The following is a 25,732-nucleotide window of genomic DNA, read 5'->3' as shown; positions in this document are numbered from 1 at the left end:
TACAATTTTTCAACTCTGATTAACGCAGACACACAGGCGCTCAAACACACACACACTTTTGTGTGTGCTGGCTACTTGGCAGTTTGAATATACCTCATTATTCAAAGATTTTTATCCTATTGTTAAAACTTAAAAAAAACAAGTGTCATATCTGTTTGAAGTCTCCATAACTTTTTTTTTCATACTCACATAAAATTTGTCAGTTCTACTTGCTTTTTTTTTTTTTTTTGAACAGAAAATCTTTAAGTGACATCCAAATGCAAATTGGGTGCCATTTTGAAAGCTTACAAATAAGTTAGAAACAATACTTCAAAGATCTGTCATTTTCAGTAAGTCATGTTCTAAATCATAGATTGAACCTTAGTATGCATTTAGAAGTTAAGAAAATGTCAAGATACTGTACCCTTTGATTCAAGGTTTTGGCAACATCTTTACTTTTGTGAATGAATTTAAACTTGCCTTTCAAGAACCTGACATTGAATCATTTCAGAAAAAAACAAACTGATCAAGAAACTCCAGAACACTAGTATAATTTTATATGAATATATATATTTAAAAAATCTCTGTGGTTCTATTTGTTGCTAAGTAATTTACAGTTGATGGTATATTTATAAATGGAGACCATTATTTCATAGGGTTTAAAGATTTAAGTGAGTTTTGAAATAGTTTTAGCCATAATTTCTAAAGCAGTAACATTTTTCATTAAGAAAGATCCCTATATTTCAATCACATTTTCACCCTTGCATGACTTTGCAAATTGCTCTCCGCTGTGCGTGAAGAAGAGAGGAACTCCAGTGGTAATTTTCTGAAACCATCAGCTGGAAAATATAATGCAAACAAAAATGAAGATACAGTATATCTGATTATTATGATGTCATTTCTAATGTTATTCATGATACACACAAATGTTTGTATTCTGTACACTATGGTATAATGCTATACAAGATTTTGGATCAAATTGTATTAAATTTAAAAATAGTATAATGCCATATTTTAAGAGTTTGTAAGACAATGTAGACTTCTTATGGTATTTCCACCTTATTGCATAATGCTGCTGACTTCTCAGTGTGGGGAGAGAAGTTTGATTGAGAGAACAAATTGGAAAAAAAATGCTTGGAAAAAAAAGTCCTAGTTTTGTTGTGAGGTTTACATATAACTTCTAATGAGTGAGTGAATCTTGTCTCTTATTGTTCCTTATTTATGGAATTTAATGTGATTATGTTTAGAAGAATTTTTACACTTAATATCCAATTGGATGGATTTTATATATATATATCTGCTTGCAAACAGCTGCATTCTGTCTTGCTTTCATTGTGGGGTAAATCTGTGGAGGGCAGGTTTTACCTTTTGTATCCAGGGCTCACAGCTTTCCCAGTAACATGGGAGGAAGATGGAAATTCAGAGGGTGTTGAATTACTAAGCACGTGCTGCACACCTAAAGCCACGTTTTTCAGGAAGCTTTTACAGAAATAAAGTTGTGTTATTGGCTAAAAAAGAAAAAAAAGAGGTATGAACAAGGTAAAGAATGATGGCATCTTTCAAGATGAGAATTTTCAATTTTTAGTTAAATTTAATTATGTATTTGGTTTAAGGTAATTTGTATTCAGTGGATCTAGTGCAATGTTTATACTCTGCTCTGGGTTATATAGATATGTCACAACTTTACAGGGAAAACATATGTCTCTGCCAGGCAGGGTGGTATATGCTTATAATCCCAGCAGGAGGCTGAGGCAGGAGGATGGCACATTCAAAGCCAGCCTCAGCAACTTAGTAAGGCCCTAGGCAATTCATTTGAGATCTTGTCTCTAAATAAAATACAAAATAGGGCTGGGGATGTGGCTCAGTGGTTGAGTGCCCTGAGTTCAATTGTTCAATCCCTGGTTAAAAAAAAAAAAAGAAAGAAAGAAAGAAAGAAAGAAAGAAAGAAAATAAAGAAGATATATATCTCTCTAAGTAAATATGGTGACAAGAAATTTTTTGTCCTTGGTGTAACATAAAGTCAATAGCCATTTTTCTCCATAGGTGTTTAGCAAAATCAAAAATTGTTGTTTTTTTTTAATTTTTAAAATGCCTGAATTAATGAAGTTAATTCATAACAAAATAATATATTTCGGACATTTATTATTTTTCAGAGTAGAATATCAATTAATTTCCTTCCATATTCTAAAGAAATGTGGAAGATATTTTTGTATTTTGCCTTTTGCAGAAATAGTAATTTCTTCAATATTATTACCTAAACTTTGTCATTCAAAAACATAATTGGTACTTTCTAATTGTATGCAAGAGAGAAAATAGTTCAAATTCTGGTGATAGTTCCAAACAGTTGAAAATGGGCTCTGGATTACAAGGGTTTAGGCTCATGAGCTGGATTTGCCACTCACTAGTCAGGAGATTTGTAGCAAATTGTTTAATTTCATAGTGCCTCTGTATTCATTTGTAAAATGTGGAAAGTAATATTATCAACTTTTAGAAAGTTGAATCAGATCACTCACAAATGCTAATTATCATATTGTTATGGCTGTTAGATCTTGAAACAGAAACCTTAAAAATTCTTCTCAATTTTCAGTACCCTGTAGTTTATCTGATATAACAAGGGGAACCCTTGTTTATTAACTATTTAATTTTTTGTTTAAGCACAAATTATTGATTGAGGCATGAGGTAATGAACCAGGTGTTATTTCAAGGTTTAATTTTAAGGCCCTCCTGCCCAGTACTCACAGTCACCTTAAGAATGACAGCTTTCTCTAAAAATAGAAGAGAATCAAAGGATGAGGAAATTATCTAAAGAATGTGAAGCATAGAGCTGACATCATTTAAGATGGATCAGGATTTATCTTATTTTAGAGTTTGATTGAAGAGGACTCTACAACCTTTCTTGATGGCTCAATTCAATAATGAATCAACTCCTGTCTAAAATGTTCTATTTTTATCAAATGCAAATTCCTTAGTGTAAAAATGTTTTGCATTATTTGTTATTCAATGAAAAGATATATTCTGGAATTGTGATTGCTCACACCTTTGTTAACTCTTATGATTAGATAGAGCCTAAACAAACTTTAGGAAAATCATCTTATATTTCTGAACATTTCTACAGTGAAATTCTGTAAGGCTTAAATGTTTATTACTCTCACTTAAATATCCTTTAAGTTTCTATAAATCTTTACAGTTTGAATGGAAAGCTAGACATGCTAAATCGTATAGTTCAGGACAATATACAAGTCATTACCCCATTATTTCAATACTTCACATATTGAATCTAAATTTTAATTTCATTGTTCTGCCTTGCTTTTGAAAAAAAATTACCCTGACACTTGCTTGCTTGGAATCTAATTCATATAGGACTTGCTATTCACTGTTCTGCCTTTTCATCTGTTTGCCTTTATTTTTCTTATTTCATTTGTCTTCTTTTTAAGTAACTACCTCTTCTTTTATCACCCTTACAAGGTCCTCACAGATTTACCAGTTTATGAATATTCTTATACATATAATTAATTGCTCAAAAATATTTATTGTGCATCTGCCTATCATTACAGTCGTGAAAAAAGGTAGGGATGGTGCAAAGGTGCAGGATTATGCTGTCTGCACTCTCTTTATGTCATGTTTCCCCTTTAATTGTTCATGTACTGCATTTGAGTCACTGATGCAATAATTAGGCATCTCTTAGCCTTAAAATAGAGCATAGTCTATACTACAGAAGGAAATGTTCACACTTGAGAGTCAAATCTGTTTGTGCTTATATAATGCCTTAAAATTTATGGCATTGTTAAATGGCCAAGCCGCAATTTCTTTATATTTGCAAAGGAAATTAAAATAACTACCTTGAAATATTTTTGTGAGGACAAAAGTTGAAAGAAATTATGCACAGAGAGTCTGCATCACAGCTCTTGAGAGAGCATAGGACTTGCTCAGGGTTGGTGGCTTTCTTTTACCGAAGGATCAAGCCTTATTAAGTGTTTTTCACTGTCTTCTCAGACTGATCAACAATTGGAATTTTATATTATTTTAAAAATAGTGTTCACATCCCTAACTCTCATAAGAAAATTTTTAGAACCACATTTTTATGGCTGCAGTCTGGAGAGCTGACTTATTTTCTTAGATTTAGGAGATGTGGGATAGGGAATTCAAGTAAATCCTTATAAAGCCACCATCACTTTTATAAAATAAGAACTTTAAAAGTCACATCTTACTTAATATCAACTCTAAAGAATCTAGCCCTCTGGCTTCTTTTTACAGTTGGGGATATGAATAATTCGGTTTCTCTGGTGTTAGATTGAATGAATCTAGGTCTTACCATCATGTGCAAATAAGTACATGTATCCAAAAAAATGTATATTCATGCATACATACACAGATAGAAATTTGTGGCAAGTAGTTATTTAGTTTCTTTGGCAAAACTTTTTCAAAATAAGTATATACATTTAAATAGATTTTGATATTGATATGTTAGGCTTTGGGTTGTTGCAGTAAAATTAAGTAAAATAAATCCCTTTCTGATTTTATGGAATCAAAACTTGTCTTGAAAATTTGATGAGTTAATTAAATAAAAGTAAATCTTTTTGTTTTATCTGCTATAAAACATCAGCATTTGCTTTTGCATTGATATACCGAATCTAGTATTTATCACAATTATTTTGGATAGTATAATGAGTGAAAAAGATCAAAAAACATTTCCTCTGTGTATACATTGGTCCTGTCACTTATTAATTGTGTGACTTTGAACAAGCTATTAATAATCCAAGGCCTTAGTGTTTATAAAATGGGGCTAATAATAACTACCTCATTAATGAGATTTTACATGTAAAGCATGGAGCTCAGAGCTTCAAGTACTCAATAAATCACTCTTAATATTACTTTTATTGTCATTTTGGCAATTGTGCCTTAGTAGCCATTATAGTGCCTTCCATATTAGTCCTCATTAAACAGGATAGGGAATTAATTTTGCAAAACGATTTTGTGATGTAAAAATGACCATAAGATTATGTTTACTATGGTCTATTCTACCTAATTTAAAACATTATTCAGCTAAAGAACTTTTAATGTAAATAAATTTTCGTGGTTCAAGACAGACATGAGTACTTGTTGCACATGGACTAAATATTGGTCAAGAACTCTGTAAATAAGTTGCCTCTTGCAGTTGCTGTTCAGTGTTGTGGGTACATGCAGCTGATTGTGCTAGCTCTGCTTTGTGCCTGAAATTAAACTGGGAAGATGGGAAGTGTTTTGCATAAAGTGGAATGGTAGCTAGAAGACCATTATGAGATAGAAGCACACACTTAATGATACAGTTTTCCCCCCCTCTTTACTAGTCCAAAGAAGGGCTTAAAGATTACAGTTCTGATTTCGTTTCCTTTTTGATTGGGAAAATGTGGTAGATATAAGATCTGGGAAATGCCATTTGAAGTAAATTAACAGACACCTATGAAACATAGTTAACCATAGATACAGTCTGACAGTAAGAAGAATATTGTGAGAAGCGGAGGAAATCGTAGAATGACTGTGTATTACTCTGACAGTGAATTGGTATTATCTCTGCTATCAGATAATGCAGTTATCATTAATTTTCACATTTGCATTTCAATCTTTGGAAGGAAATGACTCTTGCCGGATGAAGATAAGAGCTCTGTACCACTATAATGAACCATCATTTTATCCCAAGGCTTTGTGTCCATATGAAAATGAGGCAGGGAGGAGTGTGTGTCTCTGTGTGCATGCGTGTGTGTGTGTGTGTGTGTGTGTGTGTGTGTGTGTGTATGGGGGGGCATTAGAAAAATATAACAAAGTGTCAAAAATTGCTGCAGACTTTTGAGCCCTTTATGAAACAAGAGGGGGTAAAAATAAATCTTCTGTACTGTAGTTAAGTGGATATCGGATTAAAAGATGAAAGCCTTCCTCTTTGTAGACCAGAATGCCACATGAACATAGTAAAAAAGTTCTCTTGATCCCATTCCCCTACTCCAGTTTGCACTGTCTTGCAGAATTAGGACACACTACACAGAAACTTAACTAAAATAAATAAGTAAATAAAAGGGAGGTGGGATCATCACTGTTTGGAAAAGCAGCTTCCTCAAGTCATAAAGAACTGCATAAAACTTGCCACTGATTTGTTATTATAATTTATACCTCATTAGCTGTTTAAGAATGGGAATGAAGGACACTTAGATGTTGGCTGCTTTTAGAGTTTGCGAATATCTAATTTGTTTATGTAAGTTAAGTTGAGAAATTCAAATTAAAGGATAAAGAAGTCAAGGTTCATTTGGGGGAGGGCCTTTTCTTGCAGTGATCTTTTCCTCAAACACATGACTGGAAAATGTATACAATGTCATGTTTTAAAACCATGTTAAAGTCACCCTGCCCCCCCCAAAAAAATGACATAGCATTCTTTTAAGCACCCTTACACCCTGGCTCCATGGTAAATTCACTTATCACCTGTTTACAGTAGAAACTTCCTTAACTATAACTTTCATCTCCTCTCTGAAACTTACTGTTTGTGTTCTATCCCTCCTAAACTAATAGGATGAAGTCCCCTAACCTCCATGACTTCAGAATGTGATGTCATTTGGACACAGGGTTGTTGAAAATATACTTGGTAAAATTATGGTCATATACTAAGTAGGGCCATCTAATTTCAGCTGACCTATGTCCTTTTGCAAAGGGAAACACTGGGGACAGACACACACATACAGGGAGAACACAAGAAGCCAAAGAATGTCAGAGTTTGCTAGAAGCTAAAGGAGAGGCATGGAAGAGATGCCTCCTCAGTCTTCATCAAGAACCAGCCCCAGGCACCTTCCTCTTCGATGTCTGACCTCCAGAACTGTGAGATGACAAGATTCTGTTTTTTAAGCCATCCAGTTTTTGGTACTTCATTATAGCAGGGATAGCAAACTAACAAAATAACAAAGGGACCAGAGGGACCATCACTTGTATATTTGCTAGCTGTGCTTGTTGTAATTTTTAATTAACTTTAAATATTTTCTAGTCCAATGAAACATGTCCTCAAAGAAGATATACATTTTATTTTATCAAAACTATGTTGCAACCTCTGGAAGGTCTGATAAAGGAACTTTACTAAAAAATTGAAGTATGAGAAATGATTTTTAAGACTTAGGTAGAAAATCCTAAAAATAGTGAAAGAAACTGTATTTAGATTAGAAATCTTAGATGAAACGTTGGATTTTTTTTTTTTGTGTGTGTGTGTGTGTGTGTATGTGTGTGTACGTGAAACACCAAACCATGAGTAGTTGTAATAGAACAAAGGAAGCGGAGTCATCAAGGAAGACTAACAAGCAGAGACCAGAGAAGACAGGAACACTAGGAGAAAATACTTTTTGAGAAGGAGGGTGTGATGCCTGGGATAAACAGTGCAGAGAGGTCAAGACGGAGATTTAAAGACTCTCTTTTAAATTTAGTGACATGTAGATATCAGTGATTTTAACTAGGAGACTGACAGGTTCAAGTGAGGGGGAAAGAGGAACATGTGGAATCAGCTACTGTAAACAACTACTGTATACTTGAGTGTTCTTGGTAAATATTTGGGTGTCTCTGAAACTGTCCATTCATTGATAAAATCATTCATTATCGTTAACCTCCTATTCCTGTCTAAGAATTTTCTTTCAGAAGTTAGGGATATGCTTCCAGACTTGTTTCTGTATTAGACTAGCCTGAACCAACAATGCATTAACTTTTCCAAATTATTTTAGTTTCCTTTCCTGACCCTGACATACCTCCAGACTTTCAATACTCTATTTCTATTATTTCTTTTAAATTTAATTGTTTCAGCCTTTATCTTTCAATTATTTTGATTTACCAGACATTTTATAATTATTACTAGGGTTATTATTTTAATGTCATTAACATGTTAGTTTTGATTGTTTTATGTGATAATGTGCTATACATTTGATATGGATAAGAGGTATGTCTTCCCTTTCTTTCTAGTATCCAAACAGAAAACAGCCAGTATTTTGATTTTTTTAAAAATTTCTGTTGTTATTTTAACCCAGGAGCACTTTTGGACCTTGAGGATTATTATGTCTTTGTCTTCACAATAAACTCCTACACTTGTTTCTAAGATTGATACTTAGAGCTTGCAGCTCATTTACTCATAAATAAAATTTACATACACATGCCAGATCTTGTACTTCTTCCCTTGTACCTTTACAGACTCAAGTTGAATTAATTAATATAATTAGTTCAAACATTTATTGAAGGAGATCTATGCACTAGGCTCCAAGGATTAAAAAGATGATTTAGATTTAATACTACCTTCTAAAGCCTCATAGTATAAAGGAGAAGACAGACAATGATGAGGTAGTTAACAGACTGGGGTATGGTTGCAACTGTAAAGGCATGTTCAGGGGGTGGAGGTGACAGAGAGAGGACAGTCTTCCACTGGAGAGGAAGCTGGGTGGTGGGGAAAGTGCTGATGGACCAGCTTGCTTTGAGGGAAAAGGGAAGGGTTGCTGATGTTGGTGGTAAGACATGATGCTGACCAATAATATAGACAATAATGATCTCCTCAAATGATGCCAAGTACAGGGTGACAAATTCTTATTGGACCTGCTTTAAGATGTCATTAATAGATAGGCACTACTTCTTTTTTTTTTTTTTTTTTCAAAATGTGATTTCATAGTGTGTGTGGTATATTTGCTGCAATTTTGCCTGTGTGTAACCTCCGTTCTCCAGATAGACCCATTAGCTACATGGCACTAACTTTCCTATCACTGTCTGACAGAAGAATGGGAGAGTGTTACTCTGCTAGGCTCCCATCACAGAATACCACCTTGGATGGCTTAACAACAGAATTTTATTTCCTCACAGTTCTGAAGGCTGGACGTCAATGATCAAGATGCCAGCAGGGTTGGTTTCAAATGAGGCCTCTCTTCCTGGCTCACAGATGGCTGCCCTCTCACCCTGTCCGTCACAGGCCTTTGCTCTGTGTGCCTAGATTCTTGGTTTATCTTTCTTTTCTTATAAGGAAACCAGTCCTATTGGATTGGGGTTTCACCTTGTGACCCTGTTTAACCCTTATCACTTCCTTAAAGGCCATATTAGGGAGTAAGTCTTTAACAATGAATTTGAAAGAAACATCATTCAGTGCATTCCAGGGTGGATTGTTGGCACACTAACCAAAGTCCAGGAGAGTGAGGGAAGATTTCTAGAAGATCGGAAAGGTCAGCACTCAGCAGTGGGGCCTTAGTTTTTAGAGAGAGGGGACAATTTGCCCTTTTTTTATTTCTGAATCTAAAATCCCCACAGGACCAACTAGCATGAGCTGTGGTCCTGCTCTGGGAAAGAATGGTTGATCTGAGATGTCAGTGTGAATTGAGTGAGTAGAACCCTGAAGCCCAAAAGAGCCACTATGACACCTTGTCTAGGAGCAGAGCCTGTTGGTGTATCAACTCTGTGGAAAAGAGAGCTCATTGTCCAGTACAGGAAAGGATTTTAGTGGTGACCCCAAGACACAGAGAACAAAGCAAGGGTTCTATGTTCCCCTAATTGCTACTTAGGATATAGGAATGGGGCTCAGTGGGGGAGCGCTTTGAAAATCTGGAGTCCATAAAGAAGGTCTCAAGAGTGAGAGGTTTTCATTGAGACAGAATGGGTGAATTTTGCCCAGAGCTGATGAATGAGGGTATAGATACAGAGAACCCAGAGAAGGAGGCACCTGCTGGTTATAGATGCTAGTTAAGTTCTCTTAGTGAACATGATGGAAAGTAGAGGAGGGGGAAAACATTCCATCTTTCCAGACGAAGGGCGCATAACCCATGCAACATAATGTGGACTGTGAATTAGGGTTAGAATTCAGACAGGGACTCACATTAGACACAGGCATTCTCTGTAATAGCGTATTACAGTAGTTTAGATCAGAATGGAATAGAGATTTCTAATAAAATAAAAAGTGTGCTCATTGTGAAAATGGCCCAGGAAAAAGGAAGAAGAGAAATACAGAGATGTGTATGTTTAAAATATATACATATATTTAAATACATACATAATTAAACATTATGTGAATATATTTTAATATAAATATATACTTAAAATAGAACAAAATAAATACATATATTTTAATTATACTCTCTATATATGTATATATGTATATACTCTCTCTCTCTCTCTCTCTCTATATATATATATATATATATGTATATATATATGTATTTTTTTAAGAAAAAAAATACAAATTTTTCTTCCTCAGAGCAAAGTAAAAGCAAGGGTTTCCTTAAGGTTGTATTAATAAAATGAACCCTTTTTTCACTGTGTTAGGGATTAAAACTATGTTTTTAAAAATATTTTACCTGTTGTTAATGTTTGTATTTATTTAATTTTTATTTTAAATTAAAAAACAAATATGAGATTTTATGAAGCAATCACATATAATGGATCATTTTTTAAATAATAGTGAGCATTATAGGAAAAATCTTCAATTATAAAGAATAAGTAGATATTTTCAAAAAGCCCAAATTATTCACTCATATAAAATCATAATTAGAATTATATGGCAAAATTAATTTCCTATAAAATAGGGTGTTCTGTCTGAGAAAATGGAAACAAATTATTTTCGGAACTCACGTAGCTTAAGGCTAACATTCCATGCCAATAATTCATGATTAATATATAGTAGAATATTTTAGCACATTTTTAAAATTAAATAAGTTTTTAGCTAACTCAGACTTTTGGGTTTTTCATTCTTTATTTTTAAAGGAAAACAGTAAAATGAAAAAGTCTCATTTTTTATTATACTATGATAAAGATGGCATTACATTTAACTATTACAAAAGTGCATGTAATATTGTAACCCCTGTTAAAAGACCTGAAATTAGTAATACTCCTAACTCCCTTTGGGCATTTAATATTCGGTCCGTATAATTCAGGACTTGTCATCCAGTTGGCTCACCGACAGCATTTTCTGAAATCTTAAATCATTCTAAAAGCCAAAAGCCAAAAAAAAAAAAAAAAAAAAAGGACTAATAAAGAGGAAAATTAGTAAAGAAGAGTTTCTAAAGCATTTTTTTTCAGTGCTATTCTCTTGAAATGATCAAAATTAAAACTATCATCTAGAATCAGTGTTGGGGTGATAAAACTCTGCTTCTTGGCAATGCTTTCTGTCCTGTGAACTTTCTGGCTTTCCTTTTTTCATTCGTAGCTGTTGTAACGATGATTTGTTGAGTGTTCACTATGTGTGTTACAGGCAAGAAGGATGTAAGAGCAAACAGACTCTCATTGTTTTTCTTTCTAACAACTCCATGGATATTATTCTCATCTAGGCCAATGAGGAAATTGAGACCCAGGAACATTAAATAACTTGCCTAAGGTCACACAGCCTGTTTTAGTCAGCTTTTTCATAGCTGTGACCCAAAGACCTGACAAGAACAATTTTAGAGGAGGAAAAGTTTATTTGGCACTCAGAGTTTCAGAAGTCTGAGTCCATAGGCTGCTGGCTCCATTCCCAGTGCTCCAGTCGGGCACAGCATCATGGAGGAAGAGTGTGGGGAGGACAGTGGCTCAGAACATCACACCAAGAAGCAGAGAGACTCCCCTAACCACGGAAAAAATATGTACCCCAAAGGCACGTTCCTAGTGACCCACCTCCTCTAGCCACACTCTACCAACCTACAGTTACCACCCAGTTAATCCTTACCAGAGCATAAAATACTGATTAGGTTAGGGCCCTCACAACCCAATTCTTTCACATATTAGCTTTCTTACATCATCTCACACATGAGTTTCTGGGGAAGAGCCAACATCCAAACTATAACACACTCCTAATCCTGGAATTGAAATTAAGCAGCAGGACTCTGGTGAGTATACACATGTCTATTTACGTTCTCTGTTTTTTTTTTTTTTTTTTTTTTTTAATGCAACTAGCCTCTTCTTGATAGTGGTATTCATTACTTGCTACCATATTTTTTCATCCCTTCACTTAGGTAGATTTCTATGTATCTTTTTTCTTCTCTAAAAGATAATCAAAGAGCAATGTGTTTTATATTTCTGTAAAACTATTTATTAAGATAAATTCATACTTTAATAAAATTTGGGGAAATTTCTCCTACATAACTTTTTAGTTACTCTGTTTAGTTTTCATTTACCTGTTGCCATCCTAAAAAATACATATCCACTATTCTTTAAGCATCCTGACTCCAGTTACTGTGCTTTGTTTCACTAAGGAAGTTGAAGTTTAAAACAGTAATGTGTTGACAAGTGACCTCCCAGGATTCTAATGCTATCTAGATAGACCATCAATGAAGCTGGCAATTTGCCTTCAGAGGGTGCTATCTTTATTCTAGGTACTACATGAACTGACCTGATTGTCTCCTTTAATTCTCATGAGAAGCTAGATAGGTTGTCCTCTTTTAAGAGCTAAGAATGTTAAATCTTGGTCTAGTTAGGGAGCTTTCCTACCTAGTGTTATTGCTGATAGGGATAGAGACAGGCTGGACCTTAGTGCTTTCCCCCTGCTGATGGTGATAGTCTGAGAAGGAAGAGAGACTGGCGTCACAGAAGTTCAATTCCAGGGAAGGAAAATAGGGGTCATGGGAGACATATTCTGAGATGAAACTTGCTTGCTTTTCTTTCCTTTTTTCCCCTTGTGTGTGTTGTAGGGATTGAACTCGGGACCTTGGCACATTAGGCAAGCACATTACCACTAAGCTAGGTCCTGAAAATTGCTTTCAAAGTCTGCTCCTCCACATAACTGCTCAATAAACTTGGACAAATCTTTCCAGATCACTTACCTTTTCTGCCCACCACTTTTCTCATCTGTAAGTTAGGAGAGCTGTCGACCTGCTTCACAGGGTTCTGCTTTATGAGAGTGAAGCAACGAGAAGGGTGTTTGGCACAGAGCAAATGCCACGGGAGGACTGTAAGCATGACATTATCATTGTCATCCACATCATCATCATTCTTTTTATATAGCCAGATAGTTTCTGTCTAAAATCTTGCTTCCCTCTTATTTCTTCTTCTCCATTCTATTTCTTTAAATAGTGAATTGAAATAGCAAGTCAGGTTGCATCTATTTTTTTTTCAGAAAATTAGGGTCTGTTATAGGATTCTACTTAGTAGAAATGAATCTGAAGTACTCAAATATTTTTAAAAAAATTAAGGCATTTAAAGCTTATGCTCAGTGTCATTCCACAGCATATTTGGGGTAACATTTAAAACATGAAATATAAAATGATAGAAAAACTATTAAAGCAAATGAAAGAAAACATGGACAGAAAACAATAGAAGCAGGGATAATATCATTACATGGATAGTTAAACTATTGAGTCCAGAATGGGCTTAAAAATGTGATTGTAATCTTCCTCACAGCCAGTCTTTGAAAGACTGTTCTTACATTCATTTGTTATTGATCAATATTATGGGTAACTATGTTGAAAAGTTATAACATGATCCTCAAAGGAAATAAAAGAATGCTCACTTTTGTTAGATCATAGTAATATTGCAAAAATAGTGATAGTGCTAAAAACTTGCAATTGGAGAAGAGCAGTTAATAATGACTTAGGACAAAATATTCATTCATTTATCTCCAAACAAGCAAATTAGCAAATAGATGTGTAACTAACTGCCAGATCTCTTTAGGCTTTCATGTAGACCTGAGACGAAAAGTCCTAAGTTCACCCAGGAGGTCTTGACTCTCCTCTTAATGAGGAGATATGATGTGAATTTTTGATCTTTTTAAAAAGATCATTTTTAGTTTTTTTTTTTTTCTGAAAAGAATATATTCTTATCTGTTCTATGGATGATTACATACTATATTGCCCTCATTTTCTCATTCAGAATTCTATACTCAACTTTCAACTTCTTCACTTAAATGCTTGAAGAACCCTTGAACTGAGCCTTCTTGTTTGTTTGATTGTTTGTTTACTCATGTGATAGTCGTGGATTTTGTGAAGAATGCATATGACAGGATTAGTGAAGTGTAGTGTCCTCACCTGTCTCTGGGATATTGGATTTCTGAGGATCTCTCAGCTTTTCACAACTGCTTTACTATTTCTCTTTTCCCTTTTTGTTTTGAGCCCTGCCTTCTGCAGATCTCTCCAGACATTCTGAGAAATTATTCCAATGAGCTCTCTCTCTCTCTCTCTCTCTCTTTTTTTTTTTTTTTTGGTACTGGTGATTAAACTCAGGGGCACTCAACCACTGAGCCACATCACCACCACTATTTTGTATTTAGAGACAGGATTTCACTGACTTGCTTCGTGTCTCACAGTTGCTGAGGCTGGCTTTGAACTGGTGATTCTCCCACCTCAGTCTCCTGAACCACTGGGATTACAGGCATATGCCACTGTGCCCCACTTCCTATGAGATCTTTATTCTCAGTTGGTTTTATATGTTTTAAATTTTATGGCCCATCCAAAACTGTTCAATTTACTTTCTGAAGGAAAAACAATAAAGTACAAAATGTTACCAAATCCTTGTTCCTGTGTTTTGAAATAAAAGCCCAGAACATTTGCTACTTTTTACTTTGGATACTTTTATAGAAATTCCTTTTTGAAGAAGTAAAATATATGCTAACATTATTTTAATAAAACTTCCGATGAGAAAATGATGTCCATAGAACTGGGAGCCGGGGAGGGTTCACAGTGAATAGCAGATGATACCCGTATTCAATAGGGAGCTCTTAAAAATAGAGCCAATGTATAAGACATTTTTTGCAGATTTCAATTTGTAGGAAAATGATTTCATTAGAGGGGGGAAAAGAGAGAGAAAACCATCAGTCAAGACGTGGGAGAATGCAGACTCCTGATGAGACCAGCCAAGAAGACAAACTCAGTGTACAGATGCAGATTAGACCTCAGAAGATGAGGGTGTAAAAGGGATTTAATGGTGGGGTGGATTATAGAAATCCATGTAACAATGTTAAATAATTATAGTTCCAGCCGAGATCAAAGCAGTGCTGATTGAACACCCTCAAGCTGTTAACATGAAGTATCTTGAAGGGAAAAAACCTGCCTTAGTAAACTCGCCAGAGAGATTGGTCAGCTTGGGCAAACAAAGTCTGTGATCTTGCCCCAGCCCCACTGTACTGCAAGTACCAATTGTGGGGAGGAAAGATGGAGGAGGAGCCCTTTAGGGAATTCTTCCTCTGGAGCTCCATCTGAAAACAGACTTCGGGGACTGTGTGGAATTTGTTTGAAAATGCTCAGAAAATATGTCCACAAATAAACCCTTTTTTTTGGAGGGGGGCACAAAAGATATTCGCTGTAGGGTTTTACAGATGTTACTGGGAAATTCTATAACTGATTTACTTACCATTCTTAATTTTTTTCCTTTGGTGAAAATTTTATTTTTATTTTTTTACAGCATGAATATATCTATCTGCAAAAGGAAAAAAAATCTTGATTATCAAGGAAAACAAATGAGAAAACATCCATGCCTGTGGGTTTGTTTGATTTTGTAATATACCCAACACATAATAAAATGTAGAATTGGAAAAGAATTGAAATTAGTTCTAAAATGAGTCAGCCATTTAAATTAACCCAAACCATTAAATTAACCCAAATTCAAATTGGGTAAATTTAATTTAGAACTATGTCTATAACTACTCATCTATGTATATATATCTATAATAAAAGAAAAGGTAGCATAGTTTTTGTACCTTGCAGGTACATTTTTATTTACTTTACAAAAAAATTAAATGGCTTATTATTTTTAAGTCACACTAAAATAAAAAGCCAATGATTATTAAAACTTGATTTATAGATGGTATATGTCTACCACGTCAAATGTATAGTTGATGTAGGTACTTGAACTTTATAGTGACATAAAGATTTAAATTGTAAAACTGAAAAGCCAAATATTTGCAGATGTTTTTAAAACACTTTAGGTATTGTGGCTGGACTTAATACCTGAGGAGAATTAAGGCAGATATTTCAAAAAGTACATAACATTTCTACTATGACAATAGTTTTAAGATTCTATAAGTGTGGTCCAAAACCAGTGTAAAGGCAATGACTGATTGCAGTTAGGTGATGAGGGGTTCGAATCATGGCCTTGGTTATATAGAGGTTTTATGATGTTGTATTTAATTTTAATATTTTAGTTTGAATACATCCTCTTTGCCAAACTAATTTCTATTTTTATGGGGGTGTGAATGTGTTAACTCTGATATCTTTTGTCATCTGTGGAAAACATCATTTCTCATTTTAAAACATTATTTTAAATTTATATTTATGTGGTATTGGGAAAATGATAAGAAGTTGTAGGATTAAACAATTTTAATGAATATATACTGAGGCTTCCTAATGCAGTTTAAAAACAACAATAAAAACAGTATAAATTAACACAATTTCTACAGGCTACCAGCTAATTATTAGTTAGTTTTATGTTTCCCACACATTTTTATGATGTCAAATCTTTTTAAAGCTGGTCTTATGTGTTTAACAATTGAATAATTTGGTTATTTTATTTTCATATTTTTTATTGTGCCTTTCTGCTCACATACACACAAGTCACTTTTTTCGTGGTTATTTTTATAGATCCTTCTGTACCACGGAGGTTCATTCATGAGATACGGAAGAGGTTAATTTACTGCCCACATTATCTGTACTGAAATGTAACTTCATATGTTGACTTTCATTTTACGTGTTTGTCCAGCATACTGTCATTCTACCTCCTATATAAGTATATACTTGAGAATAAATGCCAAATGTAATGATTTTTTTTTAAATTGCCTGTTTTCTTAATTTGATGAAATATTTTTGTTCTGAGAGTACAAGAGACTTAATGACTATTGATGAGTTCAGGGCAGAACAAAAATTCTGAAATTATACTAAAGTGAAAAAACCTAGAATGTTTATTCAGACAAAAAGGTGTTTGAATCCTGATTCAATATTAAATTATATACTAGTTGAGTGACCTTGGAAATTTTGTCCCTTTTCTCTGAGTTTCAGTTTCCTCATGGAAATGTACCTGCCTCCCATATCTGTCCTTGGAATTAAGCAAAGCCAAGTGAAACATTACCTATATTTCTTCCCACAAGCTGCAGAGATGGGCAGATGGAGGATTCCCATGGAAACTGCCCAACACCCTTCATATTCCAGACAAATCATAGCAAAATTTGAGTGGAGAACTCTAACTTTGAGCCCATGCTTCCTAAATATGTACCTCATTCCAGTACAACTAATTTTACCAAAGTGAAAAATAATCTTGGAATGATAGTGATTTTAGCCAACTTCCTTTATGTCCACCTACTGCTATGCTTACAATGTGTCTTTAAATAAAGGAAGCATAATCTATACATGCCTAGCACAGACCTGGACTCAGTTACTGAGATGAGTCCAGTATTGCTACCAAATTACCAGTAGTCTGTTACTGAAGACTACTGGTAATACTGGCTTTTTAAAAATATGTTAAGCATGGGGAGTTAGTATGAGTTGAATTTCTATGTGTAACAGAGATTCTGCTAGACACAGAGAATGAATGGTGAATAAGACAGTAGCAAGATCTAATCTTCTGAAGATTGCACTCCCCTATGAACATGGTGTGAAACGCACTCAGGTACCATGAAATAGATCAAACATTGTTAAACAATGTTTATTTTAATGATTCTAAAAGTAATAGGCTCAGTGTATGAAGAAAATGAAAAGAGTGGTTTGGAAGTCATGGAAGGAAATGGGTATTAGGCAAAAATCTGCTCACCCTCAGAGTTGGAGACTTTCCTCGCTTTATTACTACCCTCAAAACCTTCTTGAAGGATGATCTCTGATTTTTCCAGTACCACTTCTATCTTCACCATCACCAGATTCCCTATCTCATTGCTCTTGGTAGGATTCTCTTATCACTTCATTTTATCATTTTTAATAAACCATATTTACTTCCCCAGCATCTGGGCCTCCTACTTACAGCTCTCTTTTTAGTGTTCAATCAAGTACTTTTTCCTCCTATGTCAGTCACAAAACTCATACTCTCATGACTCCCTGGGGACTCTTTTCAGTGTTACTCGACATTCATTTGTCTGCCATATTTTCCTTTCCTTCTGGAGTACCTACTTTCCTTATCCTTGGGTATCTCATTGTACTTGTGGTCCGTCATCACCTCCTGCAAAATCACAGACACCATGTCCCTTCCTGTTAAAAATGATTTTGCCCACTCAGAAATTCCTCTCTCTGTATAACCGTCAGTGCTGTTCCTTGCAATTTCATGAAGAGCCTCCATAGCTCCTGGCTCCTGGCTTCATTTTCAGTATTACTCAGTCTCAATTGCATAGTACTCTGACCTTGAACTCTTTGTGTTTCTGGCTTATCATTGCTTTTCTTTTCGGATGAACAATACATTGTATCACTTGGGGAAAAACATCTTAGCAATGTTAAATTGAGCACTCACTATATGCCAGGCACTGTGCCACACACTTACTGAACAACATCTCAGGTGATCCTCTTCACAATCTGAAGGCCCGAGAGCATCACTTCACTCTTTTTGACATTATTGCAAATTTAAATCATTGCTACTTTGCATCTATTCTCCAATAACTTCATATATAAGTTCCCACAGTAGTTGTTTTGAAACTCTATCTTTGAACCACTAATCACCATTCCTTTCTGCTTTGCTCTCAACTAATCTGTTGAATGCAGGGTAGTTATTTTTTACATGAGGGATTCCTTCTTGAAGACCTTTCTAAATTCAAACTCTTACTTGTCTCATAGGGGGTAAAAAGTAATATAGAGGTGGCGGGGGGCAGGAGGTAGTGGTGGTGGGGGGTCAGGTGCTCTCTCAGAGCACATAAATGTAGAATCATTGTAGCTTAGAGGTATTACAACCACTTTGATCCTGGAGTCATGTCACCAGAAATTTTTCCCTATTATCTTTGTCCACTTACATAATAAGTTTTGCCAACTTCAAGGTGAATCTGCTTTAATGTTGCTTTAATTTTCTCAGTGTGATCTCTCATATTTCAGAGTGCTCCCTCTTAAATTAATTGCTGCTTGTGATTAAATGAAAATGGCCTCCCTATTATGTGAGGATTTCCTGTCATGAACTTCTCTTTTTGTTTTATAGCTCCTTATCCTCTCATGCTTCTCCCCCCCCCTCTTTCTCTCCCTCTCTCTCCATCCTCTGATCCTTTTCATCAAAGGGTCTCTAGTTTTCCTTCTTTCTTCAATTTCTACGTGGCTACTTTCTTCTTTACCTGCCCATCTTTCCCCAACTCAAGTATTCACGCATGCATGCATTTTTTTTTGAAAAACATTTATTGTACATGTCAAGGTGAAGGATCAGACTTGCTGAAGTCAGATGTTATTTTCACCACCTCCTGGGTTTGAGACGGTGAGACTCTGAGCAAGTTCCTTAACCTCATGTGCCTCATCTGTAAAGCAAGAATGTTAGTCATTGCATCAATCATAAATGAAAATAGCTGAAGTTTGTTGAAAACTTTCTACATTCCAGTAAGTGTTTTACCTGTACTAATTCAGCTTCATAAAACACTATAGTATAGATACTGTTAATAATCCTGTGTTTTGCCTGTGAGATCATACATTTTCATAATTTCTGAGAGTCACAAAGCTACCTAGTTCCTCTGAGGGTTAAACAGACAGACTCATCCATACACACTGCTTAGCAAAGTGCCTGGTATACAACAAATGCTCAAAAACATTTAACTGTTACAGTTATTAACATCCTTATTAGAAGTAATCCTAATTCACCACCCAACAAATACTTAAAATATTGTTGTTATGAAAATGAGATGGTAGGCATTGTGCTAAGAGCTATGAGTGTGAAGCACATAGCAAATAAAATGGCTCTCCCTGGGAAACTTGAAATATGTTAAAGAAATTTTTTAAAAATAACTCATTTTCTCTTCCCCTCTATGTTTCCTTCTTCATCGTCTTTTTTTTTTTTTTTAAATCTTCTTTCTTATGAGAGACAATAGGGCTGAAGAACATACACTGGAGCCCCAGTGCAGACTCACTAACTGTCATGGCTCCTATTTTCCAACTGCGTGACTCTGACAAAGGCATTGCTGTGCCTTCATATTTTCATCAGCAAAATGGGCTGAGTCTATTTCTACCCTGGAGGGTTATTAGAAATATTAATGTTTTCAGGTTAACACAGCTAGAAACTTTGGGTACAGTAAGCAACTGTGCAAGTGTAAGCTGGTTTTCCTCTACCTTTTCTTATCTAACTGCACATTTAGATGTGAAAAGTTTAGAGTATATATTTTATTGATTAGTATTGTTTAATTATTTATATAGTTCCCTGCTCTTAATTATAAAATATTTAATATTTTACATGTCCCCTTAAAATCACTAAATTGAAAATTATTTAAAATTCTATTCTATTTTATTCTTTTTCTATAAAATATTGGCTCAGAATTTTAAAACATTCATTACTCCTGCACTATAAGATGTGGCTTTTGTGGTTTGATTACTTATTGCATATACTTAAAATCTTTTTTCTACATGTCTCATTAGAAAGTTTCTGTTTAGGGCTGGGGTTGTGGCTCAGTGGTAGAGTGCTGAGCATGTGTGAGGCACTGGGTTCAATTCTCAGCACCTCATATAAATAAAGTCCATTGACAACTAAAAAACAAAAAAAAATAAATAAAGAAAGAAAGTTTCTGATTATCCCTTGAACTTTTCTCAGTCGGTCAGTTTTATTCTGTTTGTGATTTCTACATGCTTTCTTGTTTGGTTGTTTTCATCTCTGAATTTCATTGGAAAACAATGAGCATGTTCAATATCATCTTTAGGACTTTTGTTTTAGTCAGATTCTTCACTGCTGTGACTAAATGATTGAACCAGCACAATTATAGAGGAGGAAAAGTTTATAGGGGAGGAAAAGTTTATTTGAGGGCTCAACAGTTTCAGAGGTCTTAATCCATAGAAGGCTGGCTCCATTCCTCAGGGGTCCAGGTGGGGCTGGACATCATGGCAGGAAAGGGTGGCAGATGGAAGCAGCTCACATGACCTCCATGATCAGGAAACAGAGAGAGAGACTCCATTCTCCAGATACAAATAAATACTGAAAGCCACTCTCCAGTTCCCACCTCCTGCAGCCACACCCTACCACTTCAGTTACTAGTTGATTCCTATCAGGGGATTAATTCACTGATTAGGTCAAGGCTCTTACAACCCAATCATTTCTCCTCTGAACCTTTTTGCATTGTCTCACATGTGAGCTTCTGGGAGACACTTCATCTGAACCGTGACAACAGCCTTGAGCAGGTAGGTGTTTTCTTTATATGTGGTTGCTGTATATTAATTGCAGCCTTACTAGGTTTGGGGCCACAAAGCTGAGCAAGGTATGCCATTTGCAGCTCAAGTCACTCATTGCCTGGGTGGGAGAGAGGCAGAAACATACCTCCTTTGGATTTGTCATGGTCAGCACTATTTTAGGACAGTAATCAAAATTGCAAGGAAACACTGAAAAGCAGTTAATCAGTCTTTTCTGGTCCAATGTGGTATGAAAAGATCAAGATTGGGTAAAATCTTTTTGGACCCAGAGGGGATCTCTTACTCAGTTAATTCATGGCAGGATTAATTGCCTGTCAAGTCAAATGATCAGCATGTAGATTGTGGCTGGACAAGAACTAAATTTTTTTTTTCTCTCAAAAATTTAGGATGAAGATGGAGAGTTGTTCTGATTGGGCATAGATAGTGTGCAAGCAGAACTCTTTCCATATTCCCAGATAGAAGCTTCTCTGATGAGCACTTCTTAAGTTCTCCATTAATATCTTAATCTCCATTTATGCCTAGAATTTCAGTTCTGACTATAACAGAAACTCCGATTAATTATAACTTTATCAGGAGCATTATTAAATTTGATGTACCTGCATAGTCTCTTTATCATAAAAATAATTTAGATTAAACTGGTGAAGTTTGACCTTCTCACAGTGTCAGTTGGATTATTACCCAAGACCCTAATTTTCTAGGCCAGTGTTTCATAAAATGTGGTCTCTGGATTACTTGAGCACCATCCCAGATAAACCACATAATAAAATCCATAAAATTTTATGCACAATGGTCTTTGAGAACCTATATACATACACACTTGCAGAATGAATTGGAGGCCAATGAGCTTAGATGTAATTTAGCAAAATTTAGGAGAAATTGTAGGTTTTAGTCAGCACCCCTACATGCTTTTAGAGAACCAAAATAATATTGTTGTAGAGTTTCTAACATAAGCAGAGTAGTCCCTCATTATCTGTTTGGTACTGCCAAGGTAAGACGTGACAGCTGCTGGGGAATCTGAAATCACTAAGTTATCAATTCATTACTCCATCCCAGTTTTATCCCTGGTGGCTTATTAGAAAATATTTTTTTTCGACCAACATCACAGATGCTTTTCATCAAATCAGTAGTAATTGGAGTTAACACAACTTAATCTCTACAACTACAGAACAATTTAAATATGAAAAATACATAGACTCTGGCTTCTGGACATGGCTGGTGGTTTTGCATGTATAATCATTTACCTGGACTATGCCTCGCCTCCACTCTCCTTAACTGACCCATCTTTAAACATCCAACTCAGGGTCTTCTATGATTTTCCCCTTTCCTGGAAGACCCTTGGGAGACAGTAGTTCCTACCATTTGTTTGAGAATTCATCAAATGTCATTTTGTGATATCTTGTTCCATTACTATACATCGATGTTTATAATCTTATTTTAAATGGTTTACATGTTTCTTCCTGTCTCCCTAATTGGATGTCTACCTCTTTATGTGTCCAATAGTGCCTAGCACACTACCTCAAATATAGTAGATGTACAGGACACATTTGGTAATTTGAAATCAATTCAATTCTGGTGTGTTAAGGAGGAAAGATTCAACTATGCCCTAGAGGAGAGCCAAAGACTGGCATTAAAGGCCATTGAATTGGGTCTGCTATTTCAATGAACTTTTATATCTAGAAGGAGCCCAGATGGAATTAAATAAAGGAGTGCAGTTCTTGCTTCCAAAACTTTCAGAAATATACACACTCAGAAAAAATATTTTGCCTAGTGTGTTATAAACACACACACACACACACACACCCCACACACATATGCATGCATGTTTACATGAACAAATAATATATTTCACACACACATATAAACACAAGCTTTCAAAAGTAAGAAGAGAATATGTAACTTTATTCTTTAGTTTTGCAGTTTAGATTGGAAAAGTTCCAAAGCACTTAAACAAGGCTCTGTTACCTTAAACAGGCTCTGCTGCCATATGGCAGTTTTACTACTATGGCACTTTAGTTGTAATTGATTTGCATCAGATTATGATGATATACTTAATTGTCCATTAACAAAGTGACTAAACTAGCTTCTCAACCACTGGATATGCTCCTGTATAAGATCTAAGATTTTTGTTTTTAGCTGTTAGTTTCAGTCTTTGTATTTCTCTTTACTTTTGTGTTTTTCTATTTAAAGCTCCTAGGCCCAGGGAAAATGTACAATGGGCATATTTTGAGTCACTTCAAGCTCAGCTACTCTGGAGGCTGAGGCAGGAGGATCTCAAATTTGAGGCCAACCTTGACAATTTGGTAGACCCTGACTCAAAAAAAAAAAAAAAATTAAAAAGGGATGGGAATGTAGCTCAGTAGCAGAATGCCCCTGAGTTCAATCCCCAGTACCACCAAATAAATAAATGAATAAATAAATAGTCTATTTTCTTTAAGTTTCATAAAATCTATTATGTTGATAATCTTATGTCTTCAATCTAGAATTTAGCTACAATTCAATTCTGATTATCCATGTTGACAGTGGTCAGGAAGAGTGTACATCTACTGTGAATAAAGTAATTTAATTTTGACAGTTCAATGCATTATTAACATTTTAAACTGAGATGCAAGTTAAAAACAAAATTAGAAAAGATTCAGGGTTTTCCTCTTATTTTCTTTCTTTTTTCCCTTTAATTTTCTATCAGTTCATAAGATCATTGATAAAGTAAGAAAAAAAATAAGAAACAACCATCTTAAAAAGACATAACCCCTTAAATATTAAAAGTTTAATGAGGTGTCTATGGGAAATTTACATCATTTATCTTTTTATAATCTAATTTTATAGTCATTCATTAACTACATCCATTAGCTAATATGCAATTACATAATAATTTGCAAATCTAATAGGTGAATACTTAAAATCAAGGTAATTAAAACTATCTTATGATTAGTGAGTGTAGAAATGATCCTGTGGGGTGGTGTGGCTTTAAAAATATCCATTCTGGAGGAATACCCCTTCTCTCATCTCAAGCATAGGAAACAGTTTTAGCTTTTCTCTTTTTGGTCTCAGCTTCCCAGATCCATTACCTTCAGTGAAACACACCTCCTAAACCCACAGGGGCTTCTCAAAAGCACTGGGATTCAGTAGTCAGTACCAATTCAGTCAAAGTAAAGAACGTCCATATAAGCAAATAAAATGTGGATTTAATGCAAAGTTCCTGATTTATTGAAAAACATTGGCTAAAAGTACTTCATTTCTTTTACAGCAGCAATAAAGAGATTTTACAGTTAGTAACATATAACTTAGAGGAGTGACAAATTTGGTACTTAAAAAATATTTAGGTTAAAAACAACCCTGTCACTTCTACTAAGTCATTTTTAGAGCATAATCATTTTAATTCTTCCCTCTCTCTAATTTTATAACCAGGAGACAACCTTTCCAAGGAAAATCCCTAACCTCTTGTAAAGTACCTCTCTGCTCCTCATTGTTATGACCCTCAACCAGTGATTAGTTTGAAGTTATGTTTGACCTAGAAATTAGGAAACACTTGGTGTTTCCTCCTGGTACCCTATGCACATAAATAAATACCATCAATTCTAAACAGCTTGAACACACAAGTTTAGCAGAAACCTTTGATTGTTTGCAGAGATCAAGAGTTTGAACTGCTTAGTGCTTGTGATTTGCTGAGGAAATGTTAAGTGTCTAGTTACAGGGCTGCAGCCAAAGAAAATTTGCAAGTGCTAAAAGATTTAAGCTAAGGAAGAAACTGGCCTAAATTTAGGATAATTTTGGATATGCATGTGAATCCAAAAAAGCATTTTTTACATTGTCTCTGGGTGTCATTAGAGGATAGTTTTTCATGAGAGTTAAGTGGTGAAAATAGAATTCTTCTGCCACTATTAACTTTATTAGCATGCTTTTATCAACAGCAGAATTTTTACTCAATTCACTTATTGATTTAGAGAACTTAATGATTTTCTATTTCAAATAGTAAAGGGCAAATTTCAGTTTTCACATTTAATTTTGGAATTCATTTAAAAAAATCAGAAGTTTCCCAAAATGAGCCTTGAAAGGACAGATGAAAAGAGTGGTGCTCAAAATGGATGTGCATCATAAATATGCATGCAACTGTATAAAACAACAGATAGCTGAGCTGTAGCGTCAGAATTTCCTGAAATAGCATTAGGGATCTTGACATTTTTTGAAACCTCTAAGGAAGATTTCAGTGTGTACCTAAGACTCACATCAAAACCATTCGTCATGAACATCTATTTTTGATAATGCCGTGTGCTATTATTTTGCAGGATAAATGTGACTTCTAGTTGCTCTCAAAATGTTCCTTCTTGTGCCATCTGATTACCTCTCCATGGCTCCCCCATAGTTCTCTAGGGCATGTCCTCTCCCCCTAACACTTTCTGTCCCTTCTGTTACTTTCTTAGGCAATTTTCAGTTTTGTCTTAACTGGCAGCACGCATGTAGCATGGGAACCTTGTCTATTTTCCTCCCCATATCAGATCATATACTAGTGATTCATAAAAGTCTGTGGCTCATAGTGGGCAATTCATATTTATTGAAAGGGAAAG

The 25,732-nt window shown here is 35.0% G+C and overlaps 1 protein-coding gene across 1 annotated transcript in view; it reads left to right on the top strand.

Annotated features, from left to right (window-relative positions):
* The window catches only part of Zfpm2 (zinc finger protein, FOG family member 2), a 429,209-nt gene that overhangs the window by 114,334 nt on the left and 289,143 nt on the right, over positions 1–25,732 (top strand). The window lies entirely within an intron of this gene.

Source organism: Urocitellus parryii, chromosome 7, assembly GCF_045843805.1.
Source record: "Urocitellus parryii isolate mUroPar1 chromosome 7, mUroPar1.hap1, whole genome shotgun sequence".
In the NCBI taxonomy this organism is placed as follows: Eukaryota; Metazoa; Chordata; class Mammalia; order Rodentia; family Sciuridae; genus Urocitellus; species Urocitellus parryii.
The sequence above is the reverse complement of the archived record's forward strand: the minus strand, read 5'-3'. Positions and strand labels throughout refer to the sequence as shown.